The sequence below is a fragment of the Pseudorca crassidens genome, chromosome 14 (assembly GCF_039906515.1).
Source record: "Pseudorca crassidens isolate mPseCra1 chromosome 14, mPseCra1.hap1, whole genome shotgun sequence".
NCBI lineage: Eukaryota > Metazoa > Chordata > Mammalia > Artiodactyla > Delphinidae > Pseudorca > Pseudorca crassidens.
Window position 1 is genome coordinate 26779871 of NC_090309.1, and position 16886 is coordinate 26796756.

Genomic DNA, 16886 nt, shown 5'->3' on the forward strand with positions numbered 1-16886 from the left:
TAGGAATTGTTGAATCCCATTTAACAATTAAGGAAAATGAGGTACAGAGGCTGAATAGCTTAGTTAAATCAGCATAAGTCAGCAACTGAGAATTTTAGCTGAGGACTCAACCTCTTAGTTGAGTGCTTTGAAATGTGGTGCGTTAAAATAGAGGCTTGTTCAAAATAGTGGAGATAGAGTTACTAAGGCAAAAGCACAAGTAGGTATGCTAGGGCCCAGGGAAATCAGAAAACTATTGTGCTTGCCTACAGTGTCCTTGAAGTGGAAGCTCATGGGAAAATCGGAGATGCCTCCACATCTGGCCACCAAAGAGTAAAACGGTACTTGCAGAGAAGTCTGAAAATCTACCATTTCTGGTCATCCAAGCCACAAAATAGGAGCTGAAAGAGATGTCTGAGACGCCATCATGAGTGCGAAGTTTCAGTAAGCTCCTGAGAATAACAGCCTTTCTTTCTCTGTACCTTCCAAGTATTGTTCAAATACCTATCATTGGAAAATCCTAACTCATAACTATCTTGTAAAGAAATCTTGTTCAAATATGCTTCTTGAAAGCAGAGAAAACCTTAGAAGAGAGTGACGGCAGTGCAAAGTTGACAACCAAAATCCAGCCCAACTACTTTTTTTAGGGAAAAGTCAGCCCTGGGACCATTGGGACTATATGTGTCCCTGTAATTATAGAATGACACTTGATCTTAATCACACTAGCATATTACATTTCTCCCTATTGAGCTGATGTTCCAAGCAAGGTATAAGAACCCTTCCAGAATTTCCCCTATTATCATGATATGTCTTCCTAAAAAGTTACCTATCCATGGATATATGGTTACCATTGAGTTCAGCGTATGTTTAAAAGTTATTCTTGCTATATTTTATACAGTGAGGCTCTATTTCACATTCATGCTTATATTCTGGAGCCTATGAAATACAAAAATAATTTATTAATAGTACTAGAATATTCAAACAATTGAAAATATAAGTTGTGATTCATAAATAAAAATAAAATAGAGGCCTATTTTAGTGAATAATTCTTTTTTTAAACATCTTTATTGGAGTATAATTGCTTTACAATGTTGTGTTAGCTTCTGCTGTATAACTAAGTGAATCTGCTATATGTATACATATATCCCCATATCCTCTCCCTCTTGTGTCTCTCTCCCACCCTCCCTTAAAGTGAATAATTCTTAATCCTAAAATTCAAAACTGTGACAGAGACTTTCATTACAAAAATATAGCTTAAATCTGAATTCTTAAATATCTTACTAGTCAAGGGTTCTTGGGCAAATAATTTCATCTCTCTTAGCCTCTACTTCCCCATTTGTAAAATAGTGACAATAACACACCCTTTATTGTGGAGATTAAATGAGATAACCTATGTGAAAGCACCTAGGTGACACATGTAAAATTAGTAATACTAATTAGTAATACTAATTAAATAAATGGGAGATTCTTTTTTAAAATAAAAGGGAAACTATGGTCCATGCTTTAAATAAAACAAATAAGAAGAACACACACACACGCACAAAACCAAAAACCAAAAACCAAAAACCTTATTTTGGCTTTCGCCCAATCACAATACTAAATCACCCCCATGCTACTACTTAAGTTAATATAATTATGTACAAGGAAAGGAAGAGGCATTTATTAAGCATATAATGCATGAGAACATGACCTCTGCTAATTCATTGGATCCTGAAAGCAATTTAGGTTTGGTTTTACACCATATGCAACCTCTCAGACTTCAGAAGCTTTGAATCAGCACTGTACCACCTTGCCATAGATTGGGCACAAGTATAAAAATAAAGAGAAAAATCAAACTATAACTCTGGACTCTATCCAGGGTCTTGTCTTGAAGTTAAAGTCTAAAAAATGTCTCTCTTTGGCAAAATAAAGGAGTAATCATATCCTTGCCCATGTGGGACCTCTACAGTCTCTTCAAGGTTGTCCTGCTCTACTGTATCTCCCTGACCTCAAATCATGACCCCTCTGGTCTTTGTGATGTTCTTCCCCTCTGGCTTCAAAAGTATATCCTCACTCCCTTCAGTTTAATCAACCATTTTCATCTCTTCCCTTTTATTCCAATCACCCATCAGCAGCAGTAGCTGTTTCACAAGTGTCTAATATCCAGCATACAAAACAGGACAACTGAACACTATCACAAAGGGAAATATTGAAAATTGAACTTTAGTAAAATTAAGAACTTCTGTTCATCAAAAGATATCACTAAGACAGTGAAAAAGCTACAAAAATATATTTGCATTACATAAATCTGACAAAGAACTTAAATTCAGATTTTTTTTTGAAATCTACTTTATATTAATAGGAAAGGACAACCCAAGTTTTTTAAATAGGTAAAAAACTTTGACAGTTCATAAATGAGGAAATCTAAATTCCAATAAGCACATGAAAAGATGCTCAACGTCACAAGGCATTAGAGAACTGCTGATTCAAATCACAGTCAAAAAGTTCTACATACCCATTAAAATGGCTAAAATTTAACAGTAACAATGGAATGGATCAGTGTTAGAGAGTATAGGGCACTGGAACTCTCCTATCTCACTGGTGGGAGTGAAAATTGTCACTACTTTAGAAACTATTCGATGCTATCTACTAAACCTGAAGAGAGACACATATTCATTACCCAGCAATTCCTCTCCGGGGTATATTCCTAATAGAAAGGAATGTGTCCACATAAGAGAAAAGGGTATATTTAAGAATATTCAAAGCAGTCATTGTAATAGCCAAAAATGAGAAAACAATGCAAAAGCTCATAAACGTTGGAAAATAAAATCATGGTGGTAGATTCATATGATAGAATATCAAACAACAATAAAAAGGAATAAACTACTGCTATACACAATGGCATGGATGAACTTCACAAGCATAATAGTGATCAAAAATACATGTTCCATGATTCCTTTTTTATAAAGTTCAAAGAGGGGAAAAACTGATCTAGGGCAATAGAAGCCAACAGAGTGGTTACCTTTGGTGGAGGAAGGGGCTGACCAGGAGATGCATGGGGATATTCTGTGGTATGGGCAACATTCTCTGTTTTTATCGGGAGTATCACTTGAGTATTACACAAATACGTTCACTTTAGGTAAAAGCTAATCAAGTTGTAACTTAAGATTTGTTCAGTTTACGAAATGTACTTTACACCTCCATAAAAAATACACACAAAAAATCCACATCCTTCTTCAAACCTCTAATTAAGACTCATGGATTCCATATAACCAACTCTGTGACTTTAGAATAAACATAAGTATGATTGGAATTCACCCGTCCACACAGAACATTTTCATACTCCATACCCAAAAGACCACCTTTTTCCAAAAAAACACTCATAAATATAAGCTGAACTGTCTGCAATTCAGCTTTCTGTGGTCAATGGTTTGTGGAAATCATCATGTAAAGAAATGGAAAGCAAGAGGTCAAGAGTTTCTAAAACAGTCATCATAATAGTGGCAAATATGAACAGATTATTTACTATACATTAAGCAATGTGCTAAGGCCTCTAGGTGTATTATTTCATTTAATCCTCACAATAAACATTTGAAATAAATACCATTAGTACTCCCATTACAGAGTCCAAGGAAAGTGAGATACAGAGATGTTAAGTATCTTATCTAGGTCCACACAGCTGACAAGCAGCTAATCAGGATTTAAACCCAAATATGTCAACTTACCCCGTCAACTCTGTGGACACTGGCCTACCCTGCCCTCTTCCTTGGGAAACAATGAGACAGAGGAGGTGGGAGATAAATTCTCTCCTCCCTCTCTGCCCAGGGAAGAACTTCACAGTTAGGAAACACAAAGAAAATAATGTAGATATTTCAGCTTCAGAGCTCCATTCTGGCCAGGAGCACATAGTCTGGGACTGGGGGTATCCTCCTTGTGAGAGGCATTTCTGCACAATGGAATGGAAAGAGAATACCCAGCCTCTGGAGTATGAGAGATCTCAGAGCTCTCCCTCTTGTATGCTCTTGAACAAGTCTGTTTCTTTATCCACAAATGAAGATGATCTATCTTTTTCATAAAGTTATTAAGTGAAAGAAAACATTGGTTATCTTAAACCACTGCAATTTGGGGAGTTTTGTTTGTCTGTTTACCACAATGGAGCAGAGCCTATGTTGTCTAGGACACTTTCCTTTCTGATGTCTCTACTAATCCTCATCACAGTCCTGGAATGTATTGCAGAGAGGTGATTAACTTAGAGACCATGCAGTTTTTAAGCTAAGGTCCTTTCCTATGCTTAGCCACTGTACAAACTGCCCTAAATTCCTTTTCTCCTTCTTTTTATGTGACCTAACCTGGGAAATTTGGAAGAACACTCAAGTATCTTTATTTCTCTCCTTTTAAATTTAGAACCAAAACTAAAATGTTAATTACTGCTTCCTTCAATCCAGATCTTATTTTGATCCTTTTCAGCAAATGAGAATCAAATAATTATAACTACCACTTCCGCATCACCTTCTTTAGGACAGATCTAAACCTCCGATCATTTTTGCCCCAAACTTTGTTGCTCTTTCCGCTCCTTTTTTTCACAGTGTGCTGACATCATCCACACAGGTCCCCAAAATTCATATCCTCAGTTATCTTTCATCCTCTTCTCCCCTTCAACCCATAATACATTGTTTCAAGATTGATTGAGTTTAGCCCCCTGCCTCAAACCTTACCTACCACTGGTAGTTTGGGAGAGCTGGAACTTTTTACCTTATAATTGTATGTACCATCTTCCCAACTGGTCCCTCTGTTTCTACCTCTCCTTTCTCCTTGTTTAGGGATCTCTCATCTACATTTCCTGTAGAATAAACTCCAAACTCCTTAAATGACAGGTCAGGCCTGACACTCTCTTGACCTTCTTTTCCAAGCGCATCTAGCTCACTTCTCTTATCACAGTCTATACTTCTGCCAACCTGGCATCAGCACCATTCCTTTCATGATCCTTTGTACAAGCTGCTCTTCTGTCCTCTTCCCAATCCTACCCCATCTGTCAATCTCTTACACATTCTTCAAAATACTGCTAAATGTAACTGCCTCTACAAAAGCTCTTTTTTCCCACTCCCGGCAGCCCAGTTGGTTGATTTCTACTCTGAGTTCCCACAGCACTTGATACATTGAATTGTGATGTCTATTTTTCAATTCCTGCCATTCCTCAAGAGTAAAAGTTGTGTTATCTTTATCTTTGTAACCCCAGTGCTTGGCACTCTACCTGGCATATATAGCTTTTATGAAGATTAGAAAAGGTATCTGAAGGAAAGTATACATAGCATGAATGAATGAATTAAACAAATATAAAAGTTGCAAAGGAGAATAAGAATCTGATTTGGAGAAATAGCACTGCATTAATAATCCATACACCTGAGCATTACTCCATCTATGCCGTTCACTAGCCATGTGGCTATAAAGGTGTAAGTTTACTCCTCAGTACTCTTAAACCCAAGGATCTCTGACATCACTTCCTATTCTAACATACTATAGGGCTTCAAAGAGATCAACAAGCTAAGCAATGACCTAAGTCTCTGTGTGCTGCAAGAGTTAATTCACATGCTAATGAAGTTCTAGTTACAAGAATCCCTTTCCTAACTGAGGCCAGGAGGAAAGAGCCACAGCATTTCTAAGCAACAGCTTTAAAGACATAAGAAAAAGAAATATTGGCTCAGAAACAATATAAAAGGATACTCTCTGGATATGGGACAAACCACATGAAGTAAGATGAAATACTTTTTTTATGAGGAGATTCGAGCCAACCCCTCAAAACAAAACAAAATTCAGACAAAGTAAAAGTCCATTCCAATGCAAAGCAGTTTCATTTAGGGGAAGGCAAATGGTGCAAGGTTCTTGCTGAGTTGGACCCAGAAGCTCCACTCTCAAAATAGACAAGAATTTTAACTTTACACGTGTCGTTTTGCTATTGTCAATTACGATATTTGTAATTAGCCTTTGTTGTCCTTTCTGGCCTGTGTTAGAACATTTTGTGGTTTCAAGAACAGGGACATACTGGTTCATATTTTGGAAAGGAGAAGGGATGGCATTGAAAGGACGCATAGAAGGAAGACTGACGAGGATCTTATCTGTGCTACCAGCATTAGGGAGAGCAAGGAAGAGGGGAAGTCAAGTTTCATGGGAACCCAGGAAGAACCACCATGACGGCCTTATCAAGATCAGGATATACACAGATTTCACTTAGCAACATCTCTAGTAGTGAAGTAAATTGCTTGTATTTTCAGCAGCCCGAGTTTGCTAAACCATGCTCTATTAACCACTGTTAGCATGGCTCAATTATATCCTTTGCCCCTTTTTCTGTGTGACTTTCAACTTCTGCAAACTCATTACATTATCTCCTCATGTATCTAGGTCAGATATTTTCCAGGGAGGATCTGAACACTCCAGTGGTAATATCTTGTCTGATTAGCAAAGCATTTACACAATGCCACTAAGTAGGCTGCTGGCCAGCCTGCAGATTGCTCACACTTGAGTCTCTACCATGATTCTATCAGCTTTGGCCAAAGTAAACTGGTCAAATGAATCAACATCAATGTTTACAAAAGAAATCCCTGGGAATGATATTTTGGGTGATGCAGGTACTCTCAAATTTGGTCTATCCAGGACATAATAACAAGGCCCATTTAGACAGTAGGGGATAGCTTTCCTTGTTTTAAATTGGAAGAAGCTGCCAGTAACTCCAGAAACCTCTGAACATATCTTTAGTGTTCAACAGTCACTTGAATGACCCAGTTACTCAGGCCAACAGAAGGCCACTTTTCAATGAGTTTTCTGCATCAATCAGCTGTATTGATTAAACTTCTGTTACCAGTTGGCTGAGCTGTGCTGTAGTAACAATGGACCCCAAAATCCTAGTGACTTACAGAGGGTGATTTCTCTCTCATGTGTGTCCATTATGGGCCGGCTCTGGCCCTGCTCCCTGCCATCTTCTCTCCAGAAGCCAAGGTGACAAAGCAGCCTCTATCTGGACTCCACATTCCAGTTTATCCAACACAGTCCTAGCTTATGTCTATGTCCCAGAGTAATTATTAATAGCTTATCTTTTCACTCTCAAGAGTTCATCTTCTCACTTTCAAAAATGCCTGGTTTGGACAATAAATTATATGTCACTTTTCTATCTGGGTTATTGATGATTTCCTGGCAAAGAAAAAAAGAGATGTTGCAAAAACATAAGCTGGCTCTTAAAAGTTTCTGTTCAGAAATGATGCATGTCACTTCTGCCCACCTTTCATTGGCTAAATCAAGGTCTCATATCCACTCCTGAGTTCAGTAGGGTGAGAAAGTATAATTGCCCCCAAGGAGGGGCAGCAAGTATTTTGAATAAAATACAATCTTCCACAGTGAACAACGGCAAACATAAAGAAAAAATAAAATGATATAAATGGTGTGCCTAAGGCATATGTGTGGAAGAGATAAAAGGGTACAGTTAGAGTTACTATGATTGGGGGCTTCTATAATTTTATCAATTCCCTAGTCTTGCTCAATGCCCTCATTATTTGAGAGGAAAAGAACTGAAGCCCAGGGAGGAGAAGTAACTTGCTCAAGGTCCTGAAAGTCTGTGGACCGGTACATAACCTGCTAATGTGTCAGTTAAGGAGTGTGGTGAAAAGAAAGGAAGGTCTGGTGATAATATAAATCATATATGTCTAAATATAAAGCAATCCCAAGCCACTGAATTTGCATAGCGTTAAGACAGATGTAAAATCAACATCGCACAAAACACAGCAAATGAGAGAGTGCCCAATAACATGAGAAACTTTGCAAGGACTGGAACATAATCCTTCCTCTTTTAGGAGGGATGATTTTGGAGAAACTTCTCCCCTTCTATTCAGACATTTATGGCATATAAGTCTCACTTCCTTCTTGTCACTAGGTGACAAGTCATTGACTACCTCCTTCTACTCCAGGGCCCAGCTGCCCAGAGATCAGTGGTTCCCAACCTCGGCTGTAACCCTCAACCCTGGTCCCCAACCCTCTTCCAAGATTCTGATTTAGTTATTGGGAGAAGAGGTGTTGAGGATTAGTACAATATAAAAGCTCCCAGGTTATTCTAATTTACATCCAAGACTGAGAATCGCTAACATAGGCTTTTTTATAATATTCCATGGACCAGGATAATAGACATAATTTTTGGTCTAGCAAAAACCACTCTGAAAATAAGGAGATTTACATACTATTTGTTATGGACTGAATGTTTGTGCCCCCCCCAAAACTCATATATTGAAGCCCTAACTCCCAACATAATGGTATTTGCAGATGGGGCCTTTGGGTGGTAATTAGGGTTGCATGAGGTCATGAGGTGGGACCTGCAAGTTGGAATTAGTACCTAATTAGATGAGGTCATGAGGGTGAGGCATCCACGATGGGATTACTACCCTTATAAGAGACACCAGAAAGCTTGCTTTCTCTCCCTCTCCACACTCCCACAAATAAAGAGGTCATATGAGCACAGAGAAGGACAATGACCATCTACAAGCCAAGAGAAGAGGCCTCAGAATGAAACTACCTGTTTGCACCTTGATCTTGGACCTCCCGGCCTCCAGAACTGTTAGAAATAAATATTTGTTATTTAAGCTACACAATCTATGGTACTTTGTTATGGCAGCCCAAGCTGACTAATATACACCAGTTCTCTTCAAAACTTCTCAAGTCCTATTTCTCACTGCTAGTACTTCCCAAATACACACACACACACATATGCACGAACACAAGCACTTAGTATGTTTTACTTGTTTGCCTCTAATGCATTTTTTAACATATAAGTAACATATAATTTATCACCCAAACCAGACATTTTTGAAAGTGAGAAGGTATACTATTTCATTGGTGTTTTTAGCTTGAAGATCCAGTGTCTCTCTAATGAGTATAATAAGGCTACAGGTTAGGAGACCTTTGGTCTAGAGTTGGTTCTGCTACTTAACTGGCTTGGACACTGGCTGAGTCACTTCACCTCTCTGGATGTCACTTTCCCATCATAAAGGAGAGAAACAACACAGACACTTTTGTAAGGTCCTCTCTTCCAGGGCAGGAGTCACACAGCCATCCATTAGGCAGAAGTTCTGATCCACTTTATAAAATTTATTGAGCTTTCCAAAAATGCCAATACCCAGGACTCTCCTCTTCTCCCCAAACTGGTCATTGCTCCAGGGCAGATGAAACCATTCATTGTATTGGTGGTTTTTAAAAAAACTTCTAACGAGCAGCCAGGATTAAAACTATGAGCTATTTTACAAATTTTTACCACTGAGAATACAGACTCAGGCGAAGTCATTTGCTCAAGAGCACATATCTTTCAAGTGGCAAAAGCAGAACACAAACTCTAGTTGTCTGGCTGCAAAATTCCACCCACTGCCTGTGGTACAAGAACTCCTGACACATTATCAAGTGCCTGATGCTATTTCCAGAGCTTTGGCTGCTCGTATTTGAAAAGTTGCTTAGCTGACTGATCAGCCACACTCACCTATCAGCTGCTGCAGGTGTCAAGCACAAAAACTGGTTTCATTGTGAAGCTGGGATAGGGATATTTTTCCATCTGTGCCCAGTTGGATATACTGGTCTTCCATATCTGCGGTTCAAAGGAGAACAAGATGCACAGAGATTAACTGTGAATTATAATTAGGAATGTTTATAGATATAGAAACGCTCTGGCTTGCATTTCCACATAGAAACTTTCTGGTACACTATATGGACGTTTTGATTAATGTTACATTCTTGGCTCGTTCTTCAGTTACTGCAACACACAGATTTCCGTCTACATGTACTATTAACCGTCATCTGAGCTTCCCACTCAATATAGCTGATAATTACACATTCTGGAAGCTGAGTGTCACAACCAATTAACTTGACAGGCTCCACTGATTCGGGTAGAAATGGAGACTGTACAAATCTGTTTTGTAGTATCTCGGTAGATATAAAGACGTGATTAAGTCCAAGGACTACAATAAAATAATACTGGCTTAAACCCGGGAACATGAGGAGTGAGTAGAACGATTTTGAGCTTTGGAGCCAAAGAGACCAAAGTTCAAATCCCAGTTCTGCCACTTCCTAGTTAAAAAGCCTTCAAAAAGTTACAGTCAGCACCCCGTATCCGCGGTTGCAGAACCAGCAGATAAAGAGCGCCTTCTGTACTGTGTCATTGCATATAAGGGACTTGAGCATCCTCGGATTTTGGTACCTGTGAAGGGTCCTGAAACCAATACCCCGCCGGCCAAGGGATGGGTGTACTTAGCCCTACTTTATCTTAAACTATATATTTACCCCAAAATGCGTTTTTAAAGCTGTGTGCTTCTTCCCCGCCCCCGGCGACAGGGTGGGGCAGGTGGGCGACCAGGCCTGCTGTCAGCGCTCCACTGTCCCCGTGGCCACCACCGCTATGGCAGCCGCCGCCGCCGCGCGCAACCTCCGCGGGAGAAGGGGTCGCCTCGTGGGACAAAATACAACAGCGCTCAGCCCTTCGCCCGCCGTAGCCCGGGAGGTGGAAGGGGAGGAGGAAGAACCCTGCTTCTTAAAGGAAATATTGAAATTTCTGTTCAACCTACCAGCTTAAGAAATGGAACTGACCAGTACTCTTTCTTTCTTTTTGGGGGGGCGGGGCGGGCAGTCAGTAGTCATGGCTCGCGGGCTGTAGAGCGCAAGCCCAGTAGTTGTGGCGCACGGACTTAGTTGCTCTGCGACATGTGGGATCTTCGCGGACCAGGGCTCGAACCCATGTCCCCTGCATCCGCAGGCGGATTTTTAACCACTGTGCCATCATGGAAGCCTGTATATAAGGGTTTAAATCACTGATTTAGGAGATAGATTGAGTGATGAAGGAATGATCACACTTCAGTCTCTGATTCTGAATTCAGACTTTATGTATTAACTATGTACTATGCAACTGCACTTGAACTACCTGTGTGTAAAAGACAGTTTATCATCCTCTATCAGAAGAGTCTGAAACATGAGATTTGAAAAGGTTTGACTCTACCTAAGACTAGAAGAAAGTCCACCTTCTTTTTAAAAAATTTTATTTAATTTTATTTATTTTTTTATACAGCAGGTTCTTATTAGTCATCAATTTTATACACATCAGTGTATACATCTGACCAGTACCCTTGAAGATCCTAGAACTTGACCCATTCTCATATTCCCTTCCTCCGTGGTGGTAACTCCAAGCCCCTCTTAATCATTCCCTTCCTTTCCTCACCCCTATATGTATCCCTAAATACACTTATAGTCGGCTTACCTGCTCTGAACTGTAGAATAATGTTATGTGCGCCTTATTGCACTTGTTCCACACTGTGTCTAGAATTAGTTCACGTTGATGTATGTGGCTGGAGATCACTTCTTTTCACTGCTATCTAGCATTCCACCGATTGAATATAAAATAACATATGTAACCATTCTACTGGTGATGTGGCCATTTGAGATCCTTGTTCTTATGAACAGTATTAAAAGAAGCACTTCTGTACAGCTTCTCCCAGTGTATCATTGTCAGTTGTTCTAGAGCAGGAGTCAGCAAATTACATCCCAAGGGTCAAATCCAGGCTGCCATCAGTTTTTGTAAATAAAGCTTTATTAGAAAATAGTCACGTTCATTCATTTACATATTGTCTATGGTTGCTTCCCACCACTGTATCACAGGATCCCATTTGCTCTCCTGAATGGTGCCTCCTTCCCCCAGACCACAACACAAAATCTCTGTATCCCTCCAAACAGTCTAGTTTTTTTCCCTTTTTTGAAAAAAATCACCATCTTTATAGTCTCTTAAAGAACCACCCGGAATTATTAGCAATTGCTTTAAAAAAATAATTCTCTTTTCTTGAGAGCAAGAACATTAAATTTCAAACACTCTGAAAGGTAAAGGGAAATCCTTGTGTTCATCTTGGGGATAGTAATTTAGACATGACTGAGAGGAATGTTTATGCTGTTTAGAAATAAAACGGTTGTTCTTTTTACAGATTTCTACCTCCTGCTTCCTATACTTCATACTCATTCTCACTCAGAGGGAATCCTTTCCAGGAATAATTCTATTCCATCTCCCTGAAGCAACTTGGTCTAGAAACAATCAAAAGATGATTCCTTAGGAAACCAAATGTGTGGGCTAGTTGCCAAGAATCTCTCACATCATGTGAGCTTTTGGAAGGAAATTCATTGCGTCCCATCTTTACAAGTGACTCCAATCCCATGGCTCAGAGCTTCACTGGGCAGTCCCAGAGGTAGCTTCAACTTGAAGCCTGTTATTTGCTTCTGGTAGAAATATGTTGCTCCCTAATAAGTAGTAAATGTGGTTTTTGGAAAATCCTTGGAACTTAATGCCATAGAGACTAGACCTTGGGATATCTTATTTCCCTTGATAGCCAGCCTTCTCGGATGGGTTCAAAGCCTATTTTCTGCTTTGACATGTTTTAATTAAGCAAGTTACTTGACTACTCATTTCCATGGTTTTTCCAACAAGCATTTTAAAATAGGCAGCAACTAGGAGAAAGGCATAGTGCTGGTACAGATAAAGATGAATCTGAAATAGCTCTTCTCCGTATGGACAGCACCACTTACAATATTTGCAGAACTCAGTGCAAAATGAAAATGCAGGACCACTTGTTGGAAAATTCTTAAGATTTTCAAGATGATGATAACATAACATTCAACTAAATGTGAGGTCCTTCTAAACACGGAGTACTGTGCGACTCATGTCCATGGAAGCCAGCCCTCATAATCTAGTGGATGACATAGACACAAGTTAGCTACCTGATAAAGCAACAAAGAACTTATGTTAAACATCTGAACAAGTAACAACGTATCGTATAGACATGTAATTCTAAAGGATAATCAGGGTAAGCAGCTGACAATAGGAAGTAGTTAAACTGGACTTTAAATGAGTGAAGACATTTTTATAGGGAGAGAGGGTGACCAAATGCATTCTTGGCTGGGAAACTACACAAGAAAAAATTTGTGATGTGAGAATGTTGGTTTTGATAGAGGAGAGGCAGGAAAGCTACAGTGGTTAGAATGCAGAGTGCTGTAGGTGACGTGGTAGTGATGAACCCAGAAAGGTCATTTAAGGTCAATTACTGGGGTGTCATGGGAGCCTGAATTCCTTCAATTTGGACTTTATCTTGATTTGGATATACTAAACATTCCAAGGTTTTTAGGTAGGAGAATTATATAATCAGTTCTAGGATTCCAGAGAGAAAAATAACTCCAGTTGTAATGTGGCAAATGGATCAGAGAAGAAAGGGACCAGAGACAGGGAAAACTATCAGGAAATAGTTAATAATGTCCAAGGGTAAGAAGTTGGAGCTCCAGGCTACAGATAGAAAGGAGACAGATGGAAGACACTGCAGTGGCCTTCCTTCTTTGAAAATGAAAAAGAATTGCCAAGAGTGCACGTATTTCTTTTTTTTTTAATTTTTAAAAACCACTTTATTGAGAGGTACAGTTGACATGTAAAGATCTATATGTATCTAATTTACACAACATGATGAGTTTGGGGATAAATATATACCCATGAAAGCATTAAGTCCATAAACACATCCATCACTTCCTAAAGTTCCCTCCTGCCCCTCTTTAGTAGTGCGTGTGTGTGTGTGTGTGTTTGTGTGCACCCATGCACTAAGAAAACTTAACATAATATTTACCCTCTTAGGAAATTGGGTGGATGGCTTATAAATATTCATGCAGCTCTCCTGGAGAACTCAATGCCAAGATTAGAAAGATTGTTCTTGTGCCTTGCCAAGCAATGAACAAGCACAGACCCCCACTAACAAGATCCACAGGGGAGCTGTCAGCAAGGTACAATCATGGCTGTCATGGTGGAGAACAGAAGGACCTACCCTGAGCTGCCCATGTTTGTTTCAGTCAAACTGCTGGGCTACTGAGATGTAGATGGGTCTGAAACACCTAATCCTTGCCAAGAGCTGGGCAAACTCACCCAGAAAATCTTTTTACATAATTTCCATAAAAGACTAAGGAAAGCATCAATTTTTAAATTGATAGATGGGTAGGAAGCAGGAAAAAAAAATTTTAATGCCCTTGCAGGATCTGTTTAAATACCCAAAGCACCATTTGTCTAGGAGGAATTTTTTTTTAAATCGTAAAATTTTTGATACAAAAATATATGACAATTATTAAAACACTGGTTTCTGGCCATAATTCAAATCAATATAACTGCAGCATTGGAACAAAGTTGTATAGAAAGATTTTGGTTCAAATCATGATTCTGCAACTTACTATTAATCTGATCTGAGACAAGTAATTTAGCTTCTCTGAGATTTTGCTTCCTTGAAAATGAACATAATTTTATTTGCTTTGCAAACTTCCCAAAATCATTATATGGGGCAGGAGATGAACAAGTACACAGCAAGCCTTGAGGGGCTCCAAAGTGCTCTAAAAATCAAAGATCTTATTAGCAGTGCTATATACCTTAGTGGTCTGTAATTTTTAATCCTACAGAATTAATTTACTTCCTTATAGCAAATATACTCCCAGAAAAATGTGGATTAGAAACCACTTGAATTGTCCTCCTTGTGTGTATGTGTTTTGTTGTTGTCAGTTTTTGCACAAATGTATAACAAATATTAGCAGACATCATAACAAGGAGTAAATAGGAAAACCTGCCAGAGCCTTCAGTATGTAACCAAGAAAATATATTCCATGTATGCTGTCTTCTGAGCATATAGGAAATGTTAAAGTAAGTGAACCCAACAAATACTTATAAATCACATTTGTTTTTCTTGCTTCCCTGCCCCCAACAACAACAACCAAAAAACACTCATAAATCATCCATTTTATGTATAAGCACAGTGGTTACCTCCTATTAGGCTGCTTCCGATGGTGCAAACTGGCCATGTTAAGTCCACCTGTTCTGGCATAAGGAATTCAGCTGGCTCTGGCTTGGATATGCCTTAGGTTCACTAGGTGTATATGTGTCCCTCTCCCACTAGAAAGAAAAGACCTTCAGGGCAGGGACTGACTTCTTCCTTGTTGTATCTTCAGCATCTAGTTCAGCGCCTGACACACAGTAGGTGCTCATTCAATGATGAAGGAATGAATGAGAATTTAAGACTTCTCGTAACAGGATGCACAGCAAATTTTCTTCTCCATGTGATTATCCAATTTTCATGGGTAGATTTTTTCCTCTGATGTGGGTATTTTTCCAAAGACCACACACACTAAGGCATCCTTTTGCATTTTTTAATAACCCAATTTCACCTAATGTACAGTTCTTGCAATGAGTATGAAATGAGTTTACACATGTAGGGAGTTTAGCGTTTACATGATATGTACTCAATAAGCTAAATATTACATTATTTATCTACAAGAGGCAGAAGAGTGACTCTGAAGCCAGATTACCTAGAATCATATCCTAATTCTTCCATCATTGCTATGTGACCCACATGTAACTTAACTGCTCAATGCTTTATTACTTTAGCTCTGTAATAGGAAAACAATACAGCTCACTTTACAGCATTGCTGTGAGGTTCACATGAGATGCTATGTTTGAAGATAATGCAAGAAAATAGAACACATGTATGGTGGTGGGAACACAGTAAATAATAAATACTAGAAAATTTAAAAAGCCGAAGAAACATTTGTTAATCACCTGCTGTATACCAGAAACTCAGCTAGCTGCTGTGGAAGAGAGACAAGACCCAATCCCAACCCTCATAGAATTTAGATTCTAGGCAGAAAGGATCTCAATCTGGGTAACAATGATAACAGGGATAGTTACACTTTCCCTCCATTGTTCCTTCAGAGCTCTGGACCAGCACACAATTGAGAGAAAAAGAATTTTTACAGCAGCCATGTAAATGGACTGTTAAATGGCTTCTAACTCTTCAGCTCTTAGATGTAATTTGGATACAGATAATAATAGTAATAATAATAACCTTACCATGTTGAAAATTCTATATTTGATCTCATTTAATCCTTACAACAAAATTGCAAAAACAAGTATAGTTACCCTCTATTTACAGATTGAAGTTCAGAAAAGATAAATAATTGCCCGAGGTCACATATCAAGTGTATCCCATAACTGCACTAACCATGGCTGGATACTTTCCCTGGCCTTTTGCTGGAACTTGGCAGCTAAGCCGATAAGCTCAGCAGGAGTATATTCTCTCATCATGAACACTTCCTGAATTAGGGACTGCCCTGTTGGCTGGCATGGTTGTTGCTGTGCGTTTGCTTTCCCTTGTGTTAGAAATCAGATGGCATGGGGCCAGCACAGCATCTTCCTCTTTGTTCTCACTTTCCCAGGAATTCCGCCTCCTGGCATCCCAATCAGGCTGTGTCACAAGGGCTCAGACCTTAATCCAAGCAGCTTTCGCCCTCCCAGCTTTGCAAAATGGCACACCAAGGTCTCTGACTTATCAGCCTGTTCTCCCACCTTGTCTGCCAGCCCAAAGCTAGCAGAGCACTGGACACTGCAGGTCCTTCTCCAACCTCAGCTTTTCTTCCAACATTCTCACAAGATCTTCAACCTCTAGTTGGGCATCAGTGGCCACAGGACTGCCCACAGTGGAGGTCAGCCCACCGCCAAGCCAGGCATTTCCCTTCTTTGCCTTCCTGCAAAGAACTTCTTGAAGTTCCTCAAACAAGCATATCAAACCAGCCAACATTTTTGGGACATCCCAATACCTGCTCAGCGGTCCACAAACATCTGACATACTGGCCACCCCTCCCCACATAGAGGTTGATGGCCAACTCGGGATTTCCTCTGTGGGTGCATCTATCCCAAGACCCATTTCTTGTCTCCTGGCTGAAGGAATCCAATTGCTGTTCACAACCTCGGGAGCTTCTTGGGTAAAATTTGAAAGTGACCCCGTATATGGAGGGCAAAGGGAGACCAAAGAAAGAGACAGAGCCCTCCAGATTGGTAGGTGGCAGGTGTAATAATCAAGGGA

General features: G+C 39.6%; 1 long non-coding RNA gene across 1 annotated transcript in view; it reads right to left on the minus strand.

Annotated features, from left to right (window-relative positions):
- Positions 1-10385, minus strand: part of LOC137206085 (uncharacterized) — a 32000-nt gene extending 21615 nt beyond the window's left edge. Inside the window, exons 1-2 of the long non-coding RNA XR_010934424.1 lie at positions 10261-10385; positions 9464-9568 (exon numbers count right to left, since the gene is read on the minus strand). This is a non-coding gene — a long non-coding RNA (uncharacterized lncRNA). The remainder of the gene's footprint in view (positions 1-9463; positions 9569-10260) is intronic.
- Positions 10386-16886: the final 6501 nt, after the last annotated feature.